The 8,964-nt window shown below is 44.2% G+C and overlaps 1 non-coding gene across 1 annotated transcript; it reads left to right on the forward strand.

Moving 5' to 3' along the window:
* The first annotated feature begins 537 nt into the window (after window positions 1–537).
* On the forward strand, window positions 538–644 carry LOC118488557. Its single transcript, XR_004885101.1, has one exon. It is a non-coding gene; the product is annotated as a small nucleolar RNA R71 (small nucleolar RNA).
* Window positions 645–8,964: the final 8,320 nt, after the last annotated feature.

Consider the following 8,964-nt stretch of genomic DNA (forward strand, 5'->3'; position numbering starts at 1 on the left):
TTGGAAGCCTTGTTACTCATTTCGGGGTTGTTGTTGAAAGTTAGATCGTTGATTTTGATTTTGTTGGTTATTTCCCTCCGATTCTCTCTAACTAAAGTTGTGGTGATTTCGCCACTCGGGAGTGAAAGAGTTACTTGGAGCCCCCGGTAGACGTGGCAAGTTATTTAGGTAATTTACCACTTACGTTTGATTTTCAAAATCTTTCATACAACTCCAATTTTCATGGGGGCCACCGCAATCTTCACAAGCCATAACCGAAGCCGCTTCATTTGATTCAAGTTTCTTTATTTTGAAGTTAAGGCTTAGATTTGGGCTTGCACAGAAGTGGTTTCATCCACTTTGTGGGCGCCCGAGGCTATGGATTTTGAACCCCTAGGAGTGGACCATTGAAAACTATTTTAAGCAATTTTTTCAATTTCATTATAAATTTCATCGGGACACTGATTCCCAAGGAGTCCCCCGAAGCCAGAATCTAGGATTTGCCTTGTGTGTGGTAAGAGTCCATTGTAGAAAATGGACACTTGTTGCCAACGTTCAACACCATGATGTGGGCATTTCCTTGATAGCTCCTTGAACTTTTTCCATGCCTTATACAATGATTCCCCGTCGTCTTGAGAGTAGGAGTTAATCTCAGTCATGAGTTTAGCGGTTTTAGCGGGATGGAAATATTTGCAGAGAAATTTTTGGGCAAGTTCAACCCAAGTGTGCACGGACCCATTTGGGAAGGTGTTTAGCCAAGCTTTTGCTCGGTCTTTAAGGGAAAAATGGAACATATGGAGCCGGATAACATCGTTGGAGGTTCCATTGGTCCGAAAGGTGTCACATATTTCCAAAAAAAATTGGTAATATGTAAATGGGGATCTTCATTTGGTAGGCTGTGAAAGGTGGCAAAATTTTGGAGCATTTGGATTAGGTGTGGTCGAGGCTCTAAGTTATTAGCATCGATATTAGGAGGGTTAATAGCGGCTCCAAGATTACCGACCGCAGGCCATAGGTAATCCATGAGACTGTGTTGATCCGCCATGGGGTGGTTTGGAGTTGAGGCTTTTTGTCGGTTTTTTAGCTTGAAGTCTATTTCTCAAAAGCGCCCAGGTTCGTCGAGGGGCAGTTTTATATCTTTTTCGGAGGTGGAGATTATGCACTAGGTTGTATTTCCTACGAATTATATAAAGTTACGTGACTTTCTGCGAACAAAAACAAAAAAAAAACTCTTGGTCAAAAGAGTAGTACGGCCCCGTGCTTATGTAGGCACGGCCCTGTGCTGTCCAGAAAAAGTTTCTATTCTCAGGTTCCCAGATACTAGAAGGTTGACAAGGCCCCGTGCTCCTGTAACATGGCCCATGTCTCTGTTCCAGTAACAAGAAAACAACTCTTCTTCGATACTGTAAGTCTGACACGGCCCCACGTTGATCAAACACGGCCCCTTGTTATTCCTGTAGAAAGTAGAAAAATAGGAGAAAAAGAAGAAAAACTTAAAAAGAAAAATTAGAAAAGCATAAAAATGATTCGGTCACCGATTTTATACTTTCCTAAAATCCTTGGGTCCCCGACAACGGGGCCAAAAATTTGACGTGTCGGAGCCTGTACGGATTTTAATGTATTTTTTGTACCTTTTTACTCTTTCATCAAGCTTTAAATTTATAAAAACACGATATCACTCTCTACTAAACGCTACGGCAAGTGCACCCATCGTTGGCATAATATAGTGATGGTAAGATAGCGGGGTCGTGCAAGGACACTAGAGCTTTTAATACCGGAATATCGTCGACGTCTAATCTAACCAAATATAAATAGAAAAATTTTGTTTTGAATAAATAAATAAAAATAAAGAAACAAAATAAATAAATAGAATAGATAGACAAGATAGAATCACTTGGATCTGACTCGTCATTTATGCATCCTTTGATGATTTCCTCGCTTTGGGTTTTTAAGAGATTATCTTAGTTATTGTGGCATGTCCCTCTTTTGGAGGCAATGCTACCCTCAGCCATATTGGTCTGAGTCAGCAGGGATACAGTCTCGCAAGGCCGGATTATTGAAAGATAATTAAGTAAGTTATTAATGCAAAAAGTAGCATGTCCCTTTTTTGGAGGCAACGCTACCCTCGGTCATATTAGTCTAAGTCAGCAGGGATACAGTCCCGCAAGGCCGGTTTAAAGTTTTAATAGTGGTTAGTTTATAAGGGATTGCAAGCCATTCTTACTTCCCCCAATTTGATGCTATCTGCCTTAAGGGAACTACTAATAAGCTTGAATCAGGTCCTCGCAGGATCTATACACTGAACGAGGAAATAACTTTACCCAACTACCCACCTAACTCCCTTCCAGGCCGTTAACGCGCTTTATATACACAATAAAGACACGAATATGTGAATAAAAAAACATGAAAAAATGATTAAGTAAAGTATACCTTTAGTATAAAAAATTAGTTATTAAAGTCATTAATACAAACCCAAATAAAAAGTTTCCAAAGCTAGGAAATCAAAAGTAATACATAAATGATTTTGTCTTCACCAAGTGATGTGAGAGATTAGCCAAGCATGACCTTTATTTGACAAAAACTCTTACTATCGATATGGGATCCCAAGACTACACACACACACTCTCTCTAAGGATGGATGATGGATGAAAGTGGTGGATAATGGTGGTATTGTGGTGGTGGAGTGGTGGTAGGTGTGAGAGAAGTGGTTTGCCAAGGGATGGTTTGCAAATGAGCCAATCACCTTCTTTTATACTTGAAAATAACAGCTTTGCATGGCATCGTGCCTGGTTGGCATGACCCCGTGTCCTTCCCTTCTCTGTCTTCATATAATGTTGGTGTTAGCTCTTCTACACACACGGCCTCGTGTGTCAACGGCACGGTCCCATGTCTTCTGTACTTGTTCTACGAACCCAAATTTGCAAATCTGAGAGTTGACCATGGCCCGTGCTTAGGGGACACGGCCCCGTGTCCCTTGTCATTTACTGTTTGTCTTTATTCTCTTGGAATCTTGAATGGGTCTCGGCCCATGCCTGGCTGGCATAGTGTGACAACTCGAACTTTAGATTTATGTTGTAACGTTACGTGCTTATGTGAAAGTTTACTATTTAATGATTTTATGAAATGTTATGTGCTTTATGTGTCACGTGTATGTATGTTAAGCACACAACCCAAACCGCACAACATAAATGAAGAGCACAACATCCACCCGATCGCACAAGCCCTTTGGGCCGTGTTACTTACATCCGAATCATGGGCAGCCCATTGAGGGTTCGGCCCACTCCTTCTTTGGATAGCATAACACATGTGAGGATGTTTAATCCTCATTTGTCACAACAACACTATCACACACAAGAAACCCTAGACGACTTTCTCTCTTCTCTTGTTTTGCTTGAGAACCCGACGGCACACACACACCCTTCGAAGCTTGCGAACCGGATCGATCCTCTACTTCCATCCGGTTAGTGTTTTGGTGTTGTTTGGTACTTGATTGTATGTTGTACACTGTGATTTATATGTTCCATGCTTAGATCAACCGATTAGGATTGAATATGTGTTGTTCTTGTATATATTATTGCATGATGTTAAGCTAGAACCGATTTGATGTTGCTACGCCTTGCTTGTGAATTTAGGAGGTTTGATTGTTGTTGATGTTCATGCAAATCGGATCTTATCTTGCTGTTTCGAGAACCAATGTTCATAAATCGAATTTCATGCTTGTTAAATTGTTCGTATGTTTAGGTTAGGGTTCATATGAATTTGTGATAGATTATGCTTGTTTGATCGATTAAGGGATGGGATAGAATCTTTGATTTTGTTGATTGATTGATGTAAAATTGGAAACTGGTAATTGATTGTAACCGATGGCATGATATTTGGAAGTTTGTTACGAATCACACAAGGTCCCCTAGTCACACAAGAGGCCCAATCGCACTAGTCAGCCGATCACACAAGGTCAGATCATCAAGATCTGATCCAACCGCACAAGCTCTCGGTCGTACAAGATTGACCTGATCGCACAAGCTGGGCTTGGTCTATTTGGATTGGGCCGTGGTTATGTTAGATAGTTATTACCATTGTTATTGGACCGCCCAAGCCCATCTGACTCGCACAAGATCCTTTGGATCGCACAATAGTGTTAACTGTTGGGCCGCATATTATTTGTTGGGCTGTAGACATGGGCTGAGTATTAGGGCCGATCGCACAACCCAGTTTGGTCGCACAAGACTAACCGGGTCGCACAAGTCACTTATGTGTTATATTTGGGCTGCATATGCATGTTGGGTCAGTTATGTTATTTGGGCCGGGGTTATGCGGATCGCACAACGTGTTGTGGATCGCACAACATGTTGGGCCAGATTATTGTTGGGCTGATGTTAGTTACACAAGTTAAATGGATTGTTTGACTGCTAAGTGTTGCCATGATCTATACGTGTCAGTAAACATGTTAACTTGTATGAATCAAACGTGTATTATCTAAGTCAAAACCTGACTTCTATGATAACCCTGTTAGGACGTGATTGATCACTGTTAGTTCAAGAACCCTCCCTTTATTGTGTATCTGCCGAGCAAACCAAGGTGAGTTCACACAGCCAAGGCATGGGATTCCCGGGTCGGGAATTGGGTTGGAATGTTTGTTATGGAATGATTACTCGTACTTACACAATCACTAGACTATAGACCATCGTCCTCAGGATAGTCAGGACACTTACGTAAAACCTGTGTAAACTAGTATCTACCATTGTCTCCCGGGTCGGGAGGACACTTACGTAAATCCTGCGTAATTTAATACCCACTACTGTCTTCCGGGTCGGAAGGACGCTTACGTAAATCCTACGTAAACCCCACGCGTACCACTGTCCTCGGGGAAGGACACTCACGTAAATCCTGCGTGACCTAGTACGTATTCCTGTTCTCGGTTTAAGTAGAACACATGGTTGCAAATAGTCTAGTAAGTACCAAAATGGGAAGCCCCCTTATAAAGGATAAATGTGAGAAGCCCTCACCAGTAGTAAGTACCAAAATGGGAAGCCCCCTTATAAAGGATAAATGTGAGAAGCCCTCACCAGTAGTAAGTACCAAAATGGGAAGCCCCCACTAGATGAACTTACGCATTACTATTATGAACTTACTTTCTGTGAACTCGCTCAACTAGTTGTTGATTCTTTGATGCATGCCTTGCAGGACCTTAGGTATCATATGGAGCTTGCACAAGGAGGAGCGGGTCATTGTGGACAAGGATTCGTGAATGCTTACTAAACACTTATGATATTTCATATGTTAACAATTATGTTTGGATTTTACTTTAATGCTTCCGCTACACTTAATTATGTTGGTTTGATAAACCCCTTTCGTATTGATGGATAATTATTACTATTTATTACATGTTCAATATGATTGGTGGCTTGATCCTGGTCATGTCACGCTCCCAAGCGGTGATACTCCGCAGGTGGATTTTGGGGGTGTGACAGATTGGTATCAGAGCCATTGGTTATAGAGAACTTGGTTTTAATATAGGAAAACGTTTTTATTAAAACCAGACTATAACCCGAACAGTGCTCTCAACGATCCACAACGACGCTTCGCTCCACGTGCAAGACTCGACATCCTAGGTAATAAGGTTTGTGTTTATTGCCTGTATGCTAGAACTATATAGAACTTTGCTCGCATTACGCTTAGATACACATGATACTGTTACATGAGAATACCTACGTGCTTACGCTTTTCTGTCATCGCCCTACTCGCGAACCATTCTCACTTACGTTACTTTTGCTATGAAGATCATGTTTGGACGAATTAACATGACACAAGCCCAGCTAGAGGCTCTCGTTGAAGCTCAAGTTGCTGCGGCACTTGCAGCTGCTCAAGCAGGTAGTATACCCTGCAGTTTAGATTCACACTAGGATCCTTAGATCCTGCATTCACCCTTGTATTTAAACTTTGCCGTATTCGTACACAATAGGTCAACCAGCGCAGCAGCAAGTTTGCACCTTTAAGAACTTCATGGACTGTCGTCCAAGTACTTTCAGCGGCACAGAGGGGGCAGTGGGACTCCTCCACTGGTTTGAGAAGCTCGAGTCTGTATTCGAGATGTGCGAATGCCCTGAGGCTCGTAGGGTGAAATACGCCACTGGCACGCTAGAAGGAATAGCACTAACTTGGTGGAACGCCCAAGTTCAGATCTTAGGGTTGGTAGCTGCTAACGCCACACCCTTGAACGATTTCAAGGAACTCATCAAGCGTGAGTACTGCACGCGTGACGACATTCACAAGCTGGAAAATGAGTTTTATCACTTGAAGATGACGGGGTCAGAGATAGAAGCTTACACGAAGCGATCGAACGAAGTGGCTATCTTGTGTCCAACCATGGTGGACCCTCCAATCAAGCGTATCGAATTGTACCTTAAGGGTCTAGCCTCAGAGATTCAGAGCCATGTTACATCGGCAAACCTCAATAATATCCAAGACATCCAGCGCCTTGCTCATCGCCTCACGGATCAGGCGGTGGAACAGAACAAGTTGCCCAAACGCATCGGTGCTACCTCTTCAGCCGCTACTCCCACTACACCCAGTGATAACAAACGAAAGTGGGATGGGGATTCTAGCAAAGCTTCAGCAACAGTTCAATCTCAAGCTCAGCAGCAAAAGACTGACCACTACCAGAGTCCTCGTCAGCAATCCTCTGGTGGTTATAGACAGAGAAGGTATCAAGGGTTTCACCCCAAGTGTCACAACTGCAACAGACATCACAGCGGCCAGTGCAACAAGGGTCGTTGTCAAAGATGTCTCAAGATGGGTCACGAGGCCAAAGACTGTAGGAGCCCACGGCCTGCAAATCAGAACCAGCAACCGCAACAACCAGCTCCACAGAACCCGCAGCAGCAGCAGCAGCCACAGCGTGGAAACCGGGGATGTTTCCAGTGTGGGGCAGAAGGTCATTACAAACGCGATTGTCCTCAGTTGAACCAGAATCAGAACCGCAACAACAACAATAACCAGGGCAACGGGAACAACAACGGGGGAAACAACAACAACAATGGCAACGAGGCAAGGGGTCGAGCTTTCGTGCTGGGGCGAGGAGACGCAATGAACGATCCCAATGTGGTTATGGGTAAGTTTCTCCTCGATGATATTTATGTTACTGTTTTATTTGATTCGGGTGCGGATACAAGCTATATTTCTGTGAAAGCCAGTAAATTGTTAAAACGTACATCAACACCTCTAAACACCAAACACGTCGTAGAACTAGCTAATGGTAAGAGTTTAGAAGCCACGCAGATAGTCAGGGGTTGTAGTATCGTCTTAGCCGGTCAAGTTTTCTCCATCGACCTTATTCCCATAGTCTTGGGAAGCTTCGATATCGTCATAGGGATGGATTGGTTATCCCAACATCAGGCAGAGATCTTATGCAGCGAGAAGATTATTCGCATTCCCCGTTCTGGTCAAGAACCTCTCGAAGTTCAAGGTGACAAGAGTGGTGCAGTGGTAGGCATCATCTCTTTCTTGAAGGCTCAGAAGTGTCTGCGGAAGGGTCATACCGCAATCTTGGCACTCGTTTCGGATGCATCAGTGAAGGAAAAGAAACTGGAGGATATCCCAGTGGTACGCGACTACCCTCAGGTGTTTCCTGAAGATTTACCTGGATTACCGCCTCACCGTCAGGTCGAATTTCAAATCGAGCTCGCTCCAGGAGCAGCACCCATAGCTCGCGCACCATACCGTCTAGCTCCATCAGAATTGGAGGAACTGTCAAAGCAGCTACAAGAGCTCTTGGAAAAGGGCTTCATTCGTCCAAGCTCTTCGCCTTGGGGAGCTCCAGTGTTATTTGTGAAAAAGACGGACGGTACCTTCAGGATGTGTATAGACTACAGGGAACTCAACAAGGTAACGGTGAAGAACCGTTATCCTCTTCCATGCATAGACGACTTATTCGACCAGTTGCAAGGGTCGTGCTACTATTCGAAGATAGACCTGAGGTCAGGTTATCATCAGCTGAGAGTCCGGGAGGAGGACGTCTCCAAAACCGCATTCAGAACTCGTTACGGTCATTACGAGTTTCTTGTCATGCCATTCGGGTTAACGAACGCACCTGCTGTATTTATGGACCTTATGAACAGGGTGTGCAAACCCTACCTAGACAAGTTCGTCATAGTATTCATCGACGACATTCTGATTTACTCCAAGAGTCAGGAGGAGCACGAGCAGCACCTACGTCTTATCCTGGAACTCCTTCGAAAGGAACAGCTGTACGCTAAGTTTTCGAAATGCGACTTCTGGCTTCGTGAAGTCCACTTTCTAGGCCACGTAGTGAACAAGGATGGGATCCATGTTGATCCATCCAAGGTAGACTCGATCAGAAACTGGCCTGCCCCACGTACTCCAATGGAAATACGCCAATTCTTGGGTTTGGCGGGTTATTACAGACGGTTTATCAAGGATTTCTCAAAGATTGCTCAGCCGCTTACGCTACTGACACAGAAGGGTGTCACCTACCGTTGGGGAGATCCCCAGGAGGCTGCTTTTCAGCACTTAAAGGATAGACTTTGCAGTGCACCTATCCTCTCATTGCCTGAGGGCACGGACGATTTTGTAGTATATTGTGATGCATCCATCCAGGGTCTTGGGTGTGTATTGATGCAGCGGGATAAGGTTATTGCTTACGCTTCGCGCCAACTTAAGATTCATGAACGGAACTACACAACGCACGATTTAGAGCTGGGAGCTGTTGTTTTCGCTCTTAAGATATGGCGACACTACCTGTACGGTACCAGGTGCACGATTTACACCGATCACAGGAGTCTCGAGCATATCCTTAAACAGAAGGATTTGAACATGCGTCAACGGCGATGGGTCGAACTACTGAACGATTACGAATGCGCTATCAAGTACCATCCAGGCAAGGCCAATGTTGTGGCTGATGCCCTCAGTCGGAAAGACACTCTACCACGGCGCGTGCGAGCGCTACAGCTTACGATTCAGTCTAGC

This window comes from Helianthus annuus, chromosome 16 (genome assembly GCF_002127325.2).
Source record: "Helianthus annuus cultivar XRQ/B chromosome 16, HanXRQr2.0-SUNRISE, whole genome shotgun sequence".
NCBI classification, from domain to species: domain Eukaryota; kingdom Viridiplantae; phylum Streptophyta; class Magnoliopsida; order Asterales; family Asteraceae; genus Helianthus; species Helianthus annuus.